Raw genomic sequence first — 21,712 nt, 5'->3', positions numbered from 1 at the left:
TAGCTATGCTGCAAGGGTGGTTCCTGCAAACGCCAAAAGACGTAGAGGAGGTACAGTTAATTTTTCCAGTAAGAGGTCATTCCTTCATTCCCCCTCATCGGTTATTCGGTCTCTGTGAAAAAGAATTCAAGAAGAGAAGTAATTGAAGATCCATTCGTCAACCAGGGATTGACATGGATATATTTAACTGGAAACAAGAGGCAACAGAGCACATGAAACCTACTCAACAATGGCACTTTAAATTCGCACCTTGCAAGCGCTACTTTTTCAGACGATCAAAAACGTCTCATCTCGGTCCTTGTGGATGAGGAGCCATTTTACTATCATAGAACTGGAACTTACAGATCCCTAATGAAAACTAAGAAGAATGTCAACAAGAATGAAGTGTCAGATGTGAAAAGGCTCCTTGAATTGCACTTTGGCTCTGATTGGAAGTTCAGCCCATCACTGAAATTCTACCTTGACTTCTTTGGCTCTCAGGAGAGTCATCAGTCAGATGTCAAAGAAAATGTCGATAATGAACTTTGCAGTGCAACAGAGGAAGCTCCTGAACTGTGTATTCAAATGTCTACCCGGGGCACTTTTAAACCATAGTGAAAGAAACATGAATATCATGAATATTATGTCTTCTTGTATTTTTTGCTTTTAATAAATAGTAGCAAAACGAGTAAAATCCATACTGCTAACATACAAAATGAATAAGTCCACTTATTACAAGCAAAATCAATAAATTCCACTTTTAAAACAACAATAACAGTATAAATAATAATACTATGAGTATTATTACTTGTTCTGATAATGAGTGATTTTTTGTGTGATTTTATGCTTATATTTCGTAAACAACAGCTTAATGGAAGGTGGCAGTGGTTTTTTGCAATTTTCTCAAAATGTGCTGGAGTGGACTTTATCCTTTTTGCTTTAAAGAAACAATTGTTTTCTATTTTTTTAAATCCAACTCTATTGACTAATATTATTAAGCTCATAGTTTTAGATCACCTCCTTGTTTCTACTAATATCACCTACGTTATCATAATCTACAACATCATTACCATGTTGGATGACAACACTTCCTTCATAATTTATAATTATAGTAATATAATAGGTTTAAATAATTAGTAAACAACTTATTATAGTATGTGTATACAACATACCTGAATATTTTTGTTGTTGTTTTTGGTTCTTGAAGAAAAGTGTATTGTCACTTCACATATGACAGTATTTTTCAAAGACTCTATAGGAGTTATTATTTTAAGATTATCTTTCTTTCCATTTAATGTCATAGTATAGGTTTTCACATCATTAGGTTTGCACTTGTCTGAGGCACAATCAATCAATCAATCAATCAATCAATCAATCAATCAATCAATCAATCAATCAATCAATCAATCAATCAATCAATCAATCAATCAATCAATCAATCAATCAATCAATCAATCAATCAAATATATAAATAAATAGTCTATTTTTGGATTTGATGCCACTATTCTCCCATGCGTAGCCTTATGCTTGAAGAATGCATTCGTAACTGCCAATCCCATACTAGCACCGAGGTCTGGTAAAAGCTTCCCATTCCTATTAGCTTCCAAATCTTGCCCACCTGTACCCATCACATTCTCATATCCTTCGTTCCTATTTCTCGCTTTGAAATCGCCCATTAGCACCATTATCTCCTTGCTCTTGATCCTAACTATGATGTCACTCAGTGATTCGTAAAGCTTGATAACTTAATCCTCATCTGCACCCTCACATGGTGAATACATTTTGACAATTGTCCTTCTAATTCCTCCAACTGCTAAATCCACCCACATAATTCGCTCATTTAGGCGCCTATCAGAAATTATCTTCGGTGAAAATGTATTCCTGATGGACAGTCCTACCTCAAACACTGGCCTTCACTTTCCTATGCTTGTTAAGAACATATTATAATATCCTCTCCCTCTTTCTCGTTTTCTAACCTTTTAACTTCAAACACATTGAGACGCATCCTCTTTGGTGACTCACCCAGTTTAACTTTCTTTTTTCCATAAGCTCACGGAATTCCATTTCACTCGCAAAGATGTTTCCGTGGAGTCCCTCTCCTGTCAAATGAACGTTAGACTCCGTTATTCCTGATAGGTCCGAGACTTGATTAAAATATTCTGAGATTGGTAATTTCTGTGAGTCAGGATGCTACAATACTTACACATATTCCCCGTTGAGAATCTTTCTTCGAACGGGTTAGGGACCAGCGATGTACTGTATAGTCTTAGCCACGCTCCATTGCTCATGGTTCAAGAAATAGGACGTGACTACAGAAACTCACACCACGAAACCTACTTAGATTAGCTAATTTGCTCCGAAAAGTCTGATGATAATAATAATAATAATAATGGCGTGTGGCCTCCTGGTGCAGGTCATTTGATTTGACCTGCGCGTCGTGATGTGGATGACATGATGATGAAGACACATACATCCAGTCCCTGTGCCCGAGGAATTAACCAATTATGGTTAAAATTCCGGACCCTGCCGCGAATCCAACCCAGGGCCACTGTGACCAAAGGCCAGCACGCTAACCGTATATCCATAGAACCTCACAACATTCTGATTAATTATCCCAAATTTATTATCCGGAATGATTCTACAAGATGGCAAATTAATTTCACGTTGTCAATTTAAAATTTAAAATTTGTGTTTGCTTAACATATTTTATTTAACTGTATGATGAAAATACGGATGTTTTTCATCACATAATACTAAATTATTGTTGAGTATTCTGGACATTATTTATCTCTTAAATGTCTGAGTAAACATACACGCAATGCTCTCAGAAGTAAATTTCCATGCGAACGTTTTTCATACAGATCTCGTTACATGAACATGTCTGCGAAGTAAATAGCTTGATTAAAGTTACGAACGCTGCGAGATAAAAGTGTGTGTGAGGTACTCAAGCAAAACCTGACTCGCTAATTTAATATCGTGCTCTTGTTCTCTTTAAATAAAATGTAATTTACATTATGGAATGTAATTAAATTCGACAGTTTCTACATTAAAATGTCACAGTCTTGAACTACTTGACTTTATTACAGAAAATATTAAAATTACATATTAACGAATACATAATTAAAACTCGGCTTCTTCCAGAATTATTCAGCAATGAATTCCTACTGATTGCAATCGATCTGTATGAGACGGTGGTGGTGTTGAGTATTATTTTAAGGGGAAGTATAACTAGGTGACCATCTTCTCGATCTGTAACTTACAGAAGTTTCAATCTAGAACACGTCTCAGTGATCTTACTAAAGTGTCTATATTGCTATAAATCTGGTTGTATATTGTACCTTCACGAATTCTCCCAGGCAGATCTCGGGATGGATCCCGTTGCAGATACTATAACGAGTTTGAAGCTCGTCATCCTGGAGAAGTTCTAAGCAACGCCCATCATCATTCAGGTCGGAAGAAAATATCCTGCAGGAATAACTGTTTCGGGGTTCATGAGGTTTTACTCATTTAGCGCAATTGGTGGAATACTGTAATACATGGAATTTGAAAATAAATACCAAAAAAACAAAAGTAATGGTTTGCAAAAGAGGTAATAAATTAAAAAGAAATGAAAGGCGATGGCTGTTGGATGGTGTTGAATTGGAAGTTGTAAATAAATTAGAATATTTAGGAATAATATTAACAAAGAATGGGTTGTGGAAGGAACAGATACGCCATGCAAAAATAAAAGGTGTGGCCGCCCTATCAAGTATAAAGGCCTTAGAAAAGAAGATGCCTAATTTGCAATACAAAGTACATAAAAATGTTTTTAATGCCCTTGTGGTATCAAAAGCACTGTATGGGGTTGAAATATGGGGTATAGAAGTTGATAAAAAAGAACTAGATATCATAAGTAACAAATTTTGTAAAATAATAATGGGCCTACCAGAATGTGCAGCAAATAGTGGAGTGAGAACTATATGTGGAGATATCAACATCCAAGCAGACATAAGTAAGAAAATAGTAAAATATTGGTTAAGATTAAAAAGAGGAGAGGGGAGGGAAATATTAAATCTAGCCTACCAACACCAGATGAGACACTTGGATGAGAATTATTGGTTATCGAAAGTAAAAGGTATGCTAGACAAAATAGGAATGGGGCTATATTGAGATAAGGAGATGAACGGTAAAGAAAACAGCTTCATTAAAATACTAACGATTAGGGTAAAGGACATAGAAAAACAGACGATCAGAGCAGAATGTGAAACCAAAAAAACACTAGTAGAATTCTGTGGCATTATCCAATATATGTCAATAAGAAAAAATAGAATAACAAATAGGGAACTAAGAGGTGTGTTGTGGTGGCTTTTGGGTTTATACAAAAATAAGGGAATAAGTGAGAACCATAACGTAAATCAGTGTGTATTTTGTGACGACATTATGGGAGAAGCTCATTTACTGAGAACATGTAAGGGAACGGAGGCACTGAGAACTAAATACCTTGGAGATGAATATAAATTAAAAATAGAAAGAGAGAAAGAATTTTATACAATAACCAAACTGTTAAATAGAGAATGGATCACCCCAGGAAAACTAGCTAAATTTTTCTGTATTCTAAGAAGCATGTGGAAGAAAGAAATCAAAATGAGATTTGTAATAACAGAAAGTAATAACAGTACAGGTAAATGATAGTAAATGTAATATACATGAGCACGATGATGACTGTACAACAAGAGACCTCGGAATACTATAGTTATAAGTTTAGGACTATGTTTCTCTTGTAGTTGTTCAGTGTTCATTTATATTAGATATTGTATATTGCTAAGTAACAGATTTAATTCAGCAACATGCTAACAGTAATGAGTTCCTTTCAATGAGCTCGTTTAAGAAATTAAAATGAGATTAGCAATAACTCAAAGTAACACCAGTGTTAGTAAATGATAGTAAATGTAATGTAGATGAGCACGAGGATAGATAAGTAATTTGTAACTATAAGTATTATAAGAGGAATGAGAGGTAGTATGGAAATAGAAAAATGTAATAAGCAAAACATAATGGCAGCAGTAATGTGTTCCTTACCATGAGGTTGTTTGTTAGCCTGTTTTTAGTTTGCTCTGGGATTGTTAGTTGGTTTTGGCTAAGGTGTGAACAGTATTAAACCAGAGAAAACAAGTTGTCAATCAGTCAGCGAAATATGAGCCGAGTATGGATTCCGTCTCGGCAGTGGAATGCAGGCGAGGCAGCCTACATGTTGAGCTAGGTCATCCGCACACATGTGGGCTGTCACACGAAGGAGTGGTGAGGAAACAATATTGACAACTTAAGGGGTCTACGAGGTTTCGATTTCGGAGCCTCATGAGACGGGTCTGGTCGTGACATCCCTGGGAAGGGTGGTAGGAGTTCCTCACCAGGGGGGATGTCGTGACCAGACAGATTTAGGTTAGATGTAGTATATATTCAATGTAAATTTGTCATTTTGATTCTAACTTTTCTTTTAATGTTATAACGTAATAAATAATAATTCGTTCAGTTAGTAAGATAAGGTAGGGAAGATACATGTTGTCCTAGACTATATAATATTGTTAATGTCTAGGACAAAATAATTCATATTCAGTATAGTAACAGCCAACAATTGTAAGAGGGTATTGTAAGTCATGTATCATAATTCAAGGAATTGCAATAAACGAATGCTCTCTCCCCAGCTCTAGGCGATCCGGAATTGGGGGATGGGAGTATTCTATTCTATTCTATTCTATTCTACTCATTTAGCGCATGGCTTATAAAGGTATCCTAGAGGTACTTCATATTATTGATCGAGTAGGGGAGTTTTTATTATAATGACAAGCCCCTTATCCTAATGCCAATCACAATCGAGTTGGCTAGTTTTAATTATAATGGCAGGCACACTTGCCATTCACAATCGAGTTTGCGAGTTTTGATTACACTTGCATACCTCCAAATTGAGCTGCGATTGTGCTATCTGTTTTGTGATAGAACTTACCGTTTACCCAACATTTAACCCGAAACGAAGGTCGGCATCCTTATGAAAATTGCCTCCACATTTTGATATTTTTCGAGGGAAAAATATTACCCATTTGAACATATTGGAATTTTTTCGTCGGTTACAGGCTGACAAATTTTTAAAATGTTCACTTTTTAGTTCGTCTGACAAGTTGCGTCCGCCATCGTGATTTTTTGTTTGGGGGGGGGGGAGGTAAAATTAGGTCTTTCAGGAAACTCTTATGCCGATGAAAACTAAAGGTCTTCGCTTTGGAAAAGTACATTCCACTGGGTGAAAGAAATGCTTACACTGGCGTTCTTATGCTGAGCCCAACGAGCTAGAATAGCATAGAGCGGCTGTATGCCTGACATCAGCGTTCCTTGCAGGCAAGTTCAAAAGGGGCAGCCACGTTACGAGTTGTCAAAACAAAGTGAGTTGGTACGATAACACACGATGAGGTGACATGGAAATTGTGCGTCACATTTGAACATCGTGAGTTTTAAGACGTGGAAACGATTCTCGCCTTCAAGAATGCCAGCCAGTCGTATGCTCATCGTACGGCTGCACTGATCGAGATAGGGTGATTGATAATATTCCCTTTAATCAGACTTACAGTAAGTGATGATTTCTTGGTACATATTTGTCTTTGCCCTTCAAAGTTCATGTTTGTTGCCATCTGGTGTAGGTGTACGATTAAATGAATTTTGATATTCAGGTTTTCATTTTATTTTTTCTCTTTCCATAATGGTCCCGAAGACTTGTCTTGTTCATTGGTTTGATGTAAGCCTACTTCAGTCAAAGGTACGCCAAGCGTGTAAATACGGTATTTTATTGGTGTTCGTGAAATTTATAGGTGTCCATTTCCACACCAAGCAAATGCAGGGGCTATGCCTTAATTAAAGCAACGGCCGCTTCCTTCCCACTTCCTAGCCCTCTCCTATCCCAACGTCGCCATAAGACCTATCCGTGTCGGTGCGACGTATCAACTTGTAAAATAAAAGTTTATTGTAGACGTAAGTCACATTAATATATAAAATTAGGCTACACTTCATAATGGACAATTTTTGAGGTGACCATTCAGCTAGTTATCCCTGTATGAGAAGGTAAAATGAAAAAAAAAGTCCCCTTCTTCTCTTTCTATCCGCTACAATATAATAAATATATATACCGAGAAAGTTGGCCGTACAGTTAGGGTCGCACAGCTGTGAGTTTGCATTCGGGAGGTAGCGGGTTCGAATCCGACCATCAGTAGCCCTGAAGATGGTTTTCCGCTACTTTTCCAATCTTCGACCTTTCCAATCCCTCCTTCGCCGAAAACATTCGATAAATAATAATAATTTCGTGTGGCTATTTCTAGCCGGTTGCAGCCCTTGTAAGGCAGACTCTCCGATGAGGGTGGGATGCATCTGCCATGTGTAGGTAACTGCGTGTTATTGTGGTGTAGGATAGTGTTATGTGTGGTGTGTGAGTTGCAGGGTTGTTGGGGACAGCACTTACACCCAGCCCCTGGGCCATTGGAATTAACCAATGAAGGTTAAAATCCCCGACTCGGCCTTGAATCGAACCCGGGACCCCCTGAACCGAAGGCCAGTACGCTGACCATTCAGCCAACGAGTCGGAGAAAACCTTCGATATGTTAGTGCGACGTTAAATACGTAGCAAAAGTAAATACATATTTTTATTAAAGAATTATAGCGGTACTCACGGGGATGCAATACGTTTAAAAATATGTTCGGGTTGCAGTTGTAACCTATCATAGGTCCATTTCGGTCTAAGGACTACCTTTATAAATGCTCATTTATATCCACGGTTTTTATTGTAAACTACACTTAACCGCAACAGCCAATGAGGATAATGCTTATGTCCCGATTCCTTGGCCTGTTCATATGTCACTGTATGACTATTCTCCTCATATCCGTTTCGAACTAACCTACAGTCAGCTGATCGTGGTGTTCACCTCGCGCCGTAACCTGGATGAAGTGGCGCTGTTCACACACTATGATTATTAATGCTCCAATCTTTCGGCTAACGGTCTTTAATTATGCACTTTTCATTCTATAATGTGTATCTTCAGTATTTTTCGTCATTCGACAGCTATGCCACCCTTGCTTATGTGACCACCGTTAACATGGCGGACGTTATTCAATTAGCTTCAGCCAGGCAGCGCTTCCGCCTCTCTATGTTGTTCTAGCTCGTTGGCTGAGCCACAAATTTTAAATCCGGAAGATAATTTGATACTGCCTCGGTTCGATGGTATGTCAAGAAGTGTCATCGTGGGAAGCTGGAAATACCCAAAGCTCGTGTCGGTAGATCTACCTGTATATAAATGAAGTCTTGCGGCACAAAATGTCCATCTCCTCGGTGTCTTTGGATAGCTTGCAACGTAAAGCAACACTATTAGAAAAGCCTCAAACGCCCTAGATTTTCAATGACATTCTATCTGCGAGCTGAGTCTAATCTGCTATCAGAATCGTTCCCCAAATGTCTTTCTAGATCTGAGCACATTTAAGCATGCCTCACGACCAGAAGCATTCTGTGGCAGGCTCAGACTATTTTGGCGACATTTCCGTACAGATAACCGTTTCAGGTGTAATAATGACATTTCACACATATATAGTCAACATACTTTACAGAAATTCAGTGGTGTATGAGAAAATTTCAAATAACTCGTTTGATCCTCCTATGAAGCCCAGTATATTCAGTGATTTTTAAGTCATGCGCAAATCAAAACCTGCTCCTGGATGAGTAGACTCTAAGTACGAAGTTTGTCGAGATCTCTCCAGCCGTATCACCGTGATGGTGGAACAGACGGACAAACAGATGTGAAAGCTAAACACCACAGATAAGATCTTGAGTTGACCTAAAAGGGTTAAATATATTAAAACATGGTTAATTAAACGAAATTAAAAACAGCGGACCCCCTACAACTTTGTATATACATTTCAAATCAATGTTATCATTTTGTTTTCGCAGTTAATTCACTTAGTTGCCACAGTGAGATCAAAACTTTCCACACGTCCTTGGCTTTTGTCCGTCACCATACCATTCGCCACATGCTAGCAGACTCTGGACAATGGAGAGGGTACACCAGTAATGAGGAAAATTTTGGAATCGCTATACAAGAGAGCACGAAGCAAAGCAATAGCATAGCCTTTAAAGATGATTCAAAACCTGCCTATACACTAGATGTGTGAGATTTGAACCGAGCTCGGACCAGCCACAGCAGATTGACATTGCGAATAAGGCTATATACGAGCCTGCAGTGCCCTCCTACAAAAATAAATACAATCTTGAACATACTGAGGTGATTGGATTGATGGTGGGTGCTCGTTAAACGATTCCAAGATTTTTGGAAAGACCTGTAAAATGCTAGGCGCAAATAATACAATAAAGTGGATTGCAATCTCGGTATGTAATGGATCTGTCACGATTCTTCTGACTCTCTGATTTGCTTTGATGTTATATTGTTGATTTTATATTATTTTCCTATGTTTTATTTACAAATGCCTGACCATAGACTATTATTTGTCTTTGTTATGCTTTGTCCTTGTGGCATCCTTGATAATTTAAAGGAAGTCAATAAAATACTCGTACATCATTTATATCCACAGAATTCGAATAATTCTGCAGCATTATGTGGTTAATACTGCAGTAGTCCGTGGATATTCATCGAAAATAAAACAGCAAATAATGCTATTTGGAAGTAGTAATCTTATTATATATAAAAATGGATGTATCTGTGTAAATGACACATCTCCTAAAACCACTGGAGCAATTTCAATCAAATTTTGAGCACTTATTATTTGCTATCCGGAGACGAGCACTGCGGGGGTAAGCCACCTCTAGCCCCCTTAGAAGTGGGGGGTTGGGGGTCAGGTAAAAATAATCGAAAATAGTGCCGAATCGATAGTTTTTGGGGTCGCTGAGGTGTATAGTGGTACTCCCGATTTTTTAAAAGTCAAATTTCTGCTCCCATTTGGGTGGGGTTGGGGGGGGGCGATGGGGGACCGATGATGGATGTATGTGTGTAAATGACACATCTCGTCCTAAACCACTGGAGCAATTTCAATCAAATTTTGAAACTTATTCTTTGCTATCTGGAGACGAGCACTATGGGGGTAAGCCACCTCTACCCCCTTAGGAGTGGGGGGTTAGGGGGTCAGGTAAGAAAGTAATCGAAAATAGTGTCTAATCCATAGTTTTGGGGGTCGCTGAGGTGAATAGTGACACTCCCGATTATTTAAAAGTCAAATTTCTGCTCCCATTTGGGTGGGGGGCGAGAGGGGACTGATATATAACATTAAACGAAAATACTGTCGAATACATAGTTTTCGGGGTCGTCGAGGTGAATTGTACACTCCGGATTTTTAGTATCAGGAGACAAACCACGTGGGGATAAGACAGCTCAGGAAACCTTTGGGGCGGGGATGGGTGAGGGGGGTCAGATATACCAATTAATGAAAATAGTGTCGAATCCATACTTTTCGGGGTCGCTGGGATGAATAGTGACACTCCGGATTTTCATTATCAGGAGACATACCACGTGGGGGTAATACACCCCAAGAAACCTTAAGGGCAGGGACCAAGCGGGCTCAGATACAAAAATCATCAAAAGTAGTGTTGAATCCATACTTTTCGTGGTCGCTGAAATGAATAGTCACACTCCGGAATTTTTTAAAGTCCAAGTTTAGCCCTCTTCGTGGTAGGGGGCGATGGGAGAGTGATATTTGAAAATAATCAAAAAGAGTGTCGAATCCATAGTTGTCGGGATCGCTGAGAAGAGTTGTGAAACTCCGGATATTTGATAAGTTCATTCCCCCTTGGGGTGGGGGGCGAGGGGGGAGTGATATATAAAATTAATCGAAAATAGTGTCGAATATATAGTTTTCGGGGTCGCCGGGGTGAATTGTACGCTTCGGATTTTTTGTATCAGGAGACAAACCACGTGGGGGTAGGACACCCCAGGAACGCTTAGGGGCGGGGGGGGGGGGGCGAGGGGGTGAAACATACATATCATCGAAAGTAGTGTCGAATCAATATTTTTCGGGCTCACTGAAATGAATAGCAACACTCCGGAATGTTTTAATGTCCAAGTTCAGCCCTCTCCGTTGGGGGGGGGGATGGGGGAGTGATATATAGAAATAATAGAACATACTGTCGAATACGTAGTCTTCGGGGTTGCTGAGATGAATAGTGACACTCCGGAATTTTAGTATCAGGAGACAAACAACGTGGGGATAATACACTCCAGGAAACATTAGGGCCGGGGGGGGGGGCGAGGTGCTGAGATATACAAATCATCGAATGTAGTGTCGAATCCATATTCATTGGGGTCGCTGAGATGAATAGTGACACTCCGGTTATTTTATAAGTCCATCCCCCTTTGGGATCTGGGGGAGTGGGGAGTGATACATAAAATTAATCGAAAATTGTGTCGAATACATAGTTTTCGATTTCGCCGAGGTGAATTGTACACTTCGAAATTTTAGTATCAGGGGACAAACCACGTGGGGGTAGGACACCCCGGGAACCCTTAGGGGCGGGGGGGGGGGCGAGGGGACTGAGATATAAAAATCATAGAAAGTAGTGTCGAATCCATACTTTTCGGGGTCGCTGAGATGAATGGTGAGACCCCGGATATTTTACAAGTCCAAGTTCATCCCCCTTCCTGGTGGGGGGTGAGGGGGATTAAGATTTAAAAATAATCGAAAATAGTGTCGAAGTCATAGTTTTCGATGTCTCTGAGATGAATAGTAACACTTCCGATTTTTTAAAACTCATAGTTTAACCCCCTTTAGGGGGGAGGGGGAGTGAGATATAATAATAATCGAATATACTGCCCAATCCATAGTTTTCCGGATCGCTGAGATGAATAGTAACATTCCGGATTTTTAAGGTCCAGCTTCAGCCTCCCTTGGCATAGAGGGTGAGAAAGGGTGAAAAAATAAATTGTAAAATATGTCCCCCTTTGACATAGAGGGTGAGAAATGGTGAAAAAATAAATTATCAAGAATGCCCAAGCTAATAGACGTGTGTATGTTCCAGTATGACTTACTAGCTGGAAAACATACTGTGGAAGTAAGACGCCCCTAGAACCACTTTGGAAGCGGGTGAAATATATAATCCATATTAATAATCAGTTTGGCGCGATCTATATATACTGTACTATACATATATAAATTAAGGCATAAAAATGAAAACAGACGTGAATTGATGAGACCATTCTAGGCATCCTAGAAACTTAAAACTTGGTACCAGACAATCTGATGACTTCAGGATCCCTAGAAAAATCTAAAATTCTCAAAATTCTCTGAGAGGGACACGTTGGGAGTTTCAAATCTGCATAAGAACACAGTCGGTGATATTTATCCTGAACGATAACCTATAGGTTTCATGGGCTTAAAAGTTTCCTGAAAGTCCTAATTTTTAACCCCTTCCCCCATATCAAGATAGCAGCACAATCTCTCAGACAAGTTAGAAAATAGAAATTTGGCAAAATTATAGCTTTTTGCCTGTAACCGATGAAAAATTTACGAGATGTTTAAAAATTTATTTTTTTACCCCCAAAATATATCGAAATATGGATGCAATTTTAATGACGGTGCAGACCTTCCTTTCGACGTATTTGGTGGCTAAACGGTAAGTCGTATCACAAAACGGATGACACAATCTCGGTTCAATTTGGAGTGATCTACAACTTTGGTCCTATGACTTTTTGTCATATCTCTATTCCTTATGTTAAATTTGGCTCTATTTCTGGATTTACCTACATTTTGCACTTTGTACACGTGTAATTGAAGGTTTGAGTCACTTATAGGAAAGATGGGATCATCAAATTCTACACGAATATTGGCCCACCCAGCCAAATTCTATGTTGGAAGCTGTCGCATAAGTATCTGAAAAGTAATTCACTGTGTGAAAACCTAACACCCTATTCAACGTTTCTAAAATAATCTTGCCTTTAAATAGATGTGATACGAGGAAATATCATAGGGCCAGCCATTTAGATAGCTAAATGAGGCCAGAGTCGTCTTTTTATACAATTCGTTTATCAATATGAATGCACCATTTAGCAGCAGTTATTCTGTAAATGAAGGTGAACATGCATATACTTCCGTATGTCGATCTACATTTATTAATTTAAGTCGATTTGTAGCGATCTAGAAAGGGGTGTGCCTTACATTGTAATTAATACTTTACAATCAATAGTGGCTGTCAGCAGGAGGGCGTCTGCTGTTGTAATCAGTACTCCCCACATCGACTTTAACTAGCAATAGGAATAGGGTAGTTCTCCAGCGCCTGTGTACCATTGTAATGCAAAATTCCCTTCTTGATTTGACTAGCAGAAGGCAAGGGAGCGTGCATTTTTTAAAACCTCTTTTACCTTATTCTCTTTATCATTAGGTATAGGAGCCCCCGATTATAAACAAATTTATCCATCACAATGTGACTGACGTTACGCATGGTGAATTGCGGCAGACAAGTGGACCTGTCGTTATCATCACAACTCTGCAACTCGCACTTCACACTGGAAACAACGTCTGCCGACCTCCCTATGCTTTTTCTTGGATAACACCAAGAGACATGCAATTCAATTTTTTTTATTCACTTCATGTACAGCAATTTACTTCGATATCGTATACATTGTAGAATACCGTAGCGAAGCACGGGTACATTTGCTAGACTATGTATATAAAATAAGAGTCTTGTCTGTACATTGCTCAGGATTTAAAAAATAATAGTATTTCTGTATCGGTCGCACCCACAGTAACAACGTAATGCACTTTTAAATTTATGTCTGTCTATCTGTATTCGCATGTACGCGCGTCACGAGAAAACGTCTGAAGAGAATTTAATGAAAATTGGTATGTAAAGTCGGAGAATAATTCACTAGAATCTAGGCCATAAATAATTTTATTCGTGCTCAGTGAAATGGTAGTTTAGGGGAAGGCTTATTATTTATTTCTCAAATATTTGTTATTAGTGGTCCTATCGATAAATACTACATAATTAAGTTATCTATATAAATAAAATCATAACGATCCTGTGCCTGTGCATTGACTATTTTGGCGAAATTTCCGGACAGTTAACCGTTTCAGGTGAAATAATGACTATCTGCATAATTTTTTGCTTTGGTGCCTGTTTGTCTGTTCGTTTGTCTGTTTGTCTGAATTCTTATAACTTGAAAATTACTGGATATAATTCTATCAAACTTGATATTTAGAATCCACCTGACCTTGGGTAGGTTTTAGGGCAAATATTATTTCTGAATACCTAAATTTACTGAGGGTTTATCCGAAACCATTATTTTGCACTCCCACAAAATATGCACAGCCAAAATTAACGGAAATCTACCGTCCTTAATGGAGATCAATATCTAAAACTGTTTCTCATGTGTATAATTTCGATAGGAGGATTAATAACGAAGATAATATTAACGAACGGTTATTCAGCACAAGTCCCAACGGACTTAACTCAAAGCCGGTGCGTGTAAAGCGCACTTCTTATAACTTGAAAACTACTGTAGATATTTCAACCAAACTTTATATTTAGCATCCACCTCTCCAAAGTACATTTTTAGGTCCATACCATTTCAAATTCCCGGAATTGACTGGGGTTTTATAGGGAACTAAACAGTGATTTTACTCTTCCACAATATATACAAGACTAATTTGACTGGAAATTGACCAACCTTGATGGAAATCCATTTCTAAATCTATTCTCTTGTGTGCTCTTTATTCGAAAGGAGGATTAATAAGGAAGATAACATGAACGGTTTGTTTTGCAAGCTGTCCACCGGACATAGCTCAGAAAGTGTTATACGTGGAACAGATTACTTATCTACATATATAAAATAACTTGTCCTGACTGACTGACTGACTGACTGACTGACTGACTGATTCATCATCGCCGAGCCAAAACTACTGGACATAAAGAAATGCAATTTTGGACATGGATTCATATTAAGATGACGTAGGTGCTCGGTAACAGAGGATTTTTGGATATTCCTTTGCTAAGGGGGTGAAAAGGGGGTTGAAATTTTAAAATGAGTGTATCTATATCTCAAAACTTTGAAAGTTTACAGATGTAAAAATTGGTATTTAGAATCTCCTTTAAAAATAAGGAAACACGTATTTTGTTGTTTTCAGAAAATCCCAATAGGAGGGGTGAAAAACGGTAAAAAAGGAAGGGGTTGAATGCCTTACATCAGAATACCGGTACAATATCACATAAACTGATTACAGACCTGAAAATTGGTACTTTTGATCTCTTTTAAAAATAAAGAAACACGTATTTTTTGTTTTTGGAAAATCCAATTAATGGGAGGGTGAAAAGGGGGGTGAATTTTTAAAAACAGTGCATCTAAATCTCAAAACTTTTAAAGTTTACAGAAGTAAAAAAGGTATTTAGAACATTAAAAATAAAAAAAAGTATTTTTTTGTTTTCGGAAAATTCCAATAGGAGGGGTGAAAAGGGGTAAAAATCGAATTGAATGCCTTTAATGAGGATACCTATATCTCAGGAAGTGGAGATATTACGGACCTGAAAATTGGTACTTTTGACCTTTTAAAAATAAAGAAACACGAATTTTTTTGTTTTTGGAAAATCCAATTAATGGGGGTGAAAAGGGGGGTTAATTTTGAAAATGAGTGCATCTATATCTCATAACTTTTAAAGTTTGCAGATGTAAAAATTTGTACTTTGAATCTTCATTAAAAATAAAGAAATACGTATTTTTTGTTTTCGGAAAATCCCAATACGAGGGGTGAAAAGGGGTGAAAAATGGGTTGAATGCCTTTCATGAGGATACTTATATCTCAGAAACTGACGATATTACAGACCTGAAAACTGGTGTTTGGAATTTTTTTAAAAATGAAGAAGCACGTGTTTATTTGTTTTTGGAAAATCCAAAATAATGGGGGGGGTGAAAAGAGGGTGAAGTTTTAAAATGAGTATATCTATATCTCAAAACTTTTCAAGTTTATAGATGTAAAAATTGGTATTTAGAATCTCCTTTAAAAATAAAGAAACACGTATTTTTTTGTTTTCGGAAAATCCCAATGGGAAGGGTGGAAAAGGGGAAAAAATGGGTTGAATGCCTTTAATGAGGCTACTTATATTTCATAACCTGAAGATATTGGTATTTGGGATCTACTTTAAAAATAAAAAAAGCAGATATTTTTTCGTTTTAGGAAAATCCAAATAATGGGGATTGAAAAGGGGGGTGAATTTTTAAAATGAGTGTAATTACATCTTAAAACTTTAAAAGTTTACACATGTAAAAATTGGTATTTAGAATCTCCTGTAAAAATAAAGGAACACGTATTTTTTTGTTTTCTGTAAATCCCAATAGGAGGGGTGTAAAAGGGTTGAATCCCTTTATGAGGATACATATATCTCAGAAAATGAAGATAATACAGAACTGAAAATTTGTATGTGGGATCTCCTTTAAAAATAAAGAAACAAGTATTTTTTGTTTTTGGAAAATCCAATTAATCCAATGGCGGTTAAACTGGAGTGACAAATTGGGGTGAATTTTTTGAAAGACAATATCTACAGAATATCTGTGAATGTTAAAATGTTACAGACGTAAAAAGTGGGTATTTGTAATTTCCTGTAAATGTAAAGAAACATAGGTGATTTGTTTTTGGAAACTCCCCTTAAAGGGAAATAAAAGGGGGTAAAACTTTGAAATGAGAATTTCTACAGTATATTTCAAAGAATTTAACATGTTACAGAAGTGAAAATGGTATTTTTATCTCTATTAAAAACAAGGAAACGTGTCTTTTTAGTTTTCGGAAATACCACCTGGGTGGAAAGGGGGGGGTGTGTGTGTAAAAATGGTGTCGATTTATTTTAATTAGGCTACTGATATCTCAAAAATGAAGATGTTACAGACGTGAAATTTGATATTTGCAATCTGCTTTATAAGTAAAGAAACACCTATTTTCGGAAAATCCAATGAAGGGGGGGGGGGGTGAGAGAATTGAAAAATTAATTGACTTAATTGTATGAGAATACATACATCTAATAAAAACTAAAGTTGTTACAGACGTGAAAATTGGTATTTGGCTCTCCTTTAAAAACAAAGAAAAACGCGTTTTGAAGGGGAAACCATCTTGGGCGGCGGGAGTGAAAAGGAGTTGAATTCCTTTCATGAGGACACACAAAGCAAAAACTGAAGAAAGAGTCGTGATAATTGGTATTTAGAAGATCATATATTATTAAAGAAACAATTATTTTTTGCCGAAAAATTCACCTGTGGGGGAGGGGGATGTGAAAGGTAGTGAAAAAGGTGGATTATTTTTATGGGGATACTTATATCTCAAAACTGAAGGTAATAGACGTGAACATTGGTGTTTGGAATCTCCTTTAAACATAAAGAAACACGCCTTCTTTTAATTTTTCTTCCGGGGGGGGAGGGGTAAGTACACTTAACGGCGGTGGTGTGTAAAAGAAGGTGAGACCAATTGATTTTACTGTTCATAATGTACTTATAAGGAGCCTCCGTTGCTCAGTCGGCAGCGCGCTGGCCTCTCACAGCTGGGTTCCGTCGTTCAAATCCCGATCACTCCATGTGATATTCGTGCTGGACAAATTGGAGGCGTGACAGGTTTTTCTCCGGATGCTCCAGTTTTCCCTGTCATCATTCATTCCAGCAACACTGTCCAATAAATAATTTAATTTGTCATTCATCGCTCATTGCCCCAGAGGGGTGCTTCAGCAGCCGGCACAATTCCTATTGCCTCCGCTAGATGGGGCTTTATTCATTCCATTCCTGACCCTGTCGAATGACTGGAAACAGGCTGTATATTTTCGATGTACTTATTCTGATCATAAACCGATCATTTTTAATCTTTCCTGGGTTCGATTTCATCAGCCACCTTTTCCTTCGGAGAACATCCTTAGATTACAGTAGACTCTCCCGGCATATAAATACAAATTTAAACACATTTGAAATAAACGATAGGAATGAGATTGACCGTCAAATTATTCACCTCTATAATAAGGACAATAATGCACGAAGTATGTCATTCGTATCGCCAGAAATCCCGCACACTTGCCTACGCGCGACAATGGTGCTGGTCACATTGTCAACAATGACAGTGGTAGGAGATGTAATTTACCGCCAAGTAGCGGTCTTGCATCTTGCTGTGTGGTCAAGAACATCCAATAATAATAATAATAATAATAATAATAATAATAATAATAATAATAATAATAATAATAATAATAATCATGTTCTGGACCGTCGTCAAATTGCGTGGACCGCGCTGGAAACGGGTCTGGCCTGGTAATGACTACGAATACAGTCAAGCCGCGGGTTCAGTACCGCAAAGGCACCCAAGGCGACACCACGCCGGATCTCTTTCAGGATTTGATCCATACTAAAAATGCTTATAGGAAAAGATGGCAAAGATTTAGGAAACGAAGTGACCGCGTGGAATGCCTGGACCTACCTCGGGAAGTACGAAATCGATTGCTGGAAAGAAGGATTGAAAAATGAGAGGAACTTTGCCGTAATCTCTCAGAAAACGAGTCAGATCGCGAATTTTGGCGGATTCTCTCAGAAAACGAGTCAGATCGCGAATTCCGGAGGATTATATATAAAACGTTAAGCATTTAATTATAAATTTCAGTATAATACCGTAGCGAAGCACGGGTATCTTGCTAGTCTATCTATATAAATCGTAACGACGTGTGTCTGTACATTGACTATTTTGGCGAAATTTTCGTACAACCCTCCGTTTAAGGGGTGATGATCGTGATAATGATAATCTGCATATTTTTAAGCTTTATTTTCCTGAAAGACTTCATTTTTACCCCCTTCCCTAAAATCAATATTGCAGCACAATCTGCCAGACGAGCTAGAAATTTTAAATTAGGCAAAATTGTACGTTTTAGTCTGTAACCGACTTAAAAAATCCAAGGTCTTTAAATTTTCACTTTTTATCCCCGACGAAAATCGAAATATTAAGGCGATTTTAATGACGGCGCAGACTTTCATTTCGAGGTATTTCGCGTCTAAACGGTAAGTTCTATCACAAAACTGATTGCACAATTCCAATTCAATTTGTAGTGATCTACACCTTTGGTCCTATGACTTTTTGTCGTATCTCTATCCCTTATACGTTATATTTGTCTCTATTTCTCGATTGTAAGTAAATGTTGCAATTTTACACGCATAATTCATACTTTGAATAACTTATAGGAATGAAAGAGTCATCTAATTCTACACGAACATTGGCCCACCCGGTAGTCATACGAGAGCCAAATGCTATGTTTGTAGCTGTCACATAATTAACCGAAATGTAAAGTACTTGAGACAAATTCCCCAAATTTCACGTTATTGAACGTTTCTAACTCAATCTGACCCATGATTAGATGAGACACGAGGTACTGTCATGGGACAAGCCCTTTAGACGTTCAATAGGGCGTCTTATGGTACAATTCGTTTGCCGATATGACGCACCGTTTAGCAGCAGTTAATCTGTAAATGAAGGTCTGAAATATTTTAAACATGCACATACTTTCGTATGTCGATTTATATATATTCATTTATGTCGGTTTGTAATGATCGAGAAAGGGTGTGTCTGCAATTGTAACCAGTACTCTCCACATCGACTTTGACTGGCAGTATGAATGGGGATCTTTTTCAACTTTTGTGTAACTGGCATTAGTAAGGAGGATCTACCACTGTAATGAATAATTCCCTTTTCGATTTGACAGCAGAAGGCAAGGAAGCATGCAATTTTGTTCCAAACTTCCCTATCCGATTGTGTTTGGCTGTAGGCAAGGGAACCCTCCATTATAGACAAATGTGCCCATCTAAAACGTGTCTGGTATTTGGCATAGTGACCTCCTATTTTAATGGAAGCTCACCAACTCGGTGTTACTGGCAGTAATCTGGCTGGAAGTAGGAAAGTGGGTCAGTCATTATAATGATAATAGCATAACTCAATTTTAACTTTCAGTAGGGAATTTGTCTGTCATTATAATAAAAACTCGTCAACTGTAATATTTCTGGAAGTAGTAAAGGGGGCCTGCCATTGTTACGAAAACTTCCCAAATCGATTTTGACCGTGCATTGGGCAATAGGGTCTGCCATTACTGTATAATGTAAACTTACCCACTCGATTGTGAATGGCAGTAGGCAAGTGAGCCTGCCGTTATCACTACAACTCCTCAACTAACACATTACATTGGAAACAACGCAGGGGGACCTCCTCATGCTGTTTCTAGGATAACGGTAATAGACATGCAATTTAAAATAATCGTATTCACTGCATGTGCTGTAATTTACTTCGATATTCGTACACAATGTAGAATACCGTAGCGATGCACGGGTACATTTGCTAGTATAGTATTAAATTTCCGATCATTTAAGTGTTATTCATTTTCATCGTACTGGCTATGACAAAACAGATATTCATGAATTTGGATTTTTGTTGCTAAGTCCATATCAGCACCGAGTCACGAAGAAATGGTAAACTTAATGAAAATAGGTATTTAAAGTCGGGGAATAAGGAACTACACTACATGATAAATAATTTTATATGTTGCCCTAATATCACAGAATCTGAAGAAAACTAAATGTGAAGCCCTACTACATAGAAAGCTCATAAAATTGATCAACAATAACATTATATTGACCATTGTTTGTTGTGATGTGCTTTTTGTCTTCTCCTACCTCTCATCTCTGAGAGATGGGATGACTACTGTGTACCGAGTAAAACAGCGTGCCTGAATATTGACGGGACGTTGCTGGGGAGTTAGATCTCTCTCTTCTGTAGCATGCCATTCCTCTGGTTCATAAATTTCCTCATACTACTGGTACGCAACAAATTGGTTCATCGTAGCATTCCAGCTGTTCGATCCCTACTCTGTGCACATTTAACGGAACAACGGCGGAGGAGTGTTCGCGGCTGTCTACGGCCTGGTTATTCCAGTACTGGAACTTTGAGCTGTTAGATCGTCACCGTAGTATTGTTCATTAAAAGTAAGAAAATGTGCGTTTTATCCATTTGATTTTGTATTTTATATGATAGCATTGCTTTGAATTGCAACATTCCTATTGACGTCATTGCAATGACGTATGTTCACTTCAGTTGGGAAAACCAGGAAGACAGTCTTTCTGAGAATTCCATAACGAAGCACGGGTACATCAGCTAGTCTATCTATATCTTTATAAAATACGAGTTTTGTCTGTACATTGCTCAGAACTTCAAAAGAATGGCATTTCTGTATCGGCCGTGTCCACAGTAACAAGGAAATGCATTTTTTAAATTTTTCGTCATTTCTGTCTGTCTGTCTGTCTGTCTGTCTGTCTGTCTGTCTGTCTGTCTGTCTGTCTGTCTGTCTGTCTGTCTGTCTGTCTGTCTGTCTGTCTGTCTGTCTGTCTGTCTGTCTGTCTGTCTGTCTGTCTGTCTGTCTGTCTGTCTGTCTGTCTGTCTGTCTGTCTGTCTGTCTGTCTGTAAGTACGTACTTATGTATGTATGTATGTATGTATGTATGTACGTACGGGCATCACGAGAAAATAGTTGAAGAGACTTTAATGAAAATCTTTATGTAAATTGAAAGAATTATTCAGTACAATCTAGGCTATAAATAATTGTATTAATGCTCAGTGAAATGTTAGTTTACTGGAAGGCCTAAAATTTAATTCGCAAATGATTATGTTATTAATAATTCATAAATGCTACATAAAGATATATAGAAATAAATTTTCGTTCATGTATGTCTTACACATTT

The sequence above is a fragment of the Anabrus simplex genome, chromosome 1 (genome assembly GCF_040414725.1).
Source record: "Anabrus simplex isolate iqAnaSimp1 chromosome 1, ASM4041472v1, whole genome shotgun sequence".
In the NCBI taxonomy this organism is placed as follows: Eukaryota; Metazoa; Arthropoda; class Insecta; order Orthoptera; family Tettigoniidae; genus Anabrus; species Anabrus simplex.
The sequence above is the reverse complement of the archived record's forward strand: the minus strand, read 5'-3'. Positions refer to the sequence as shown.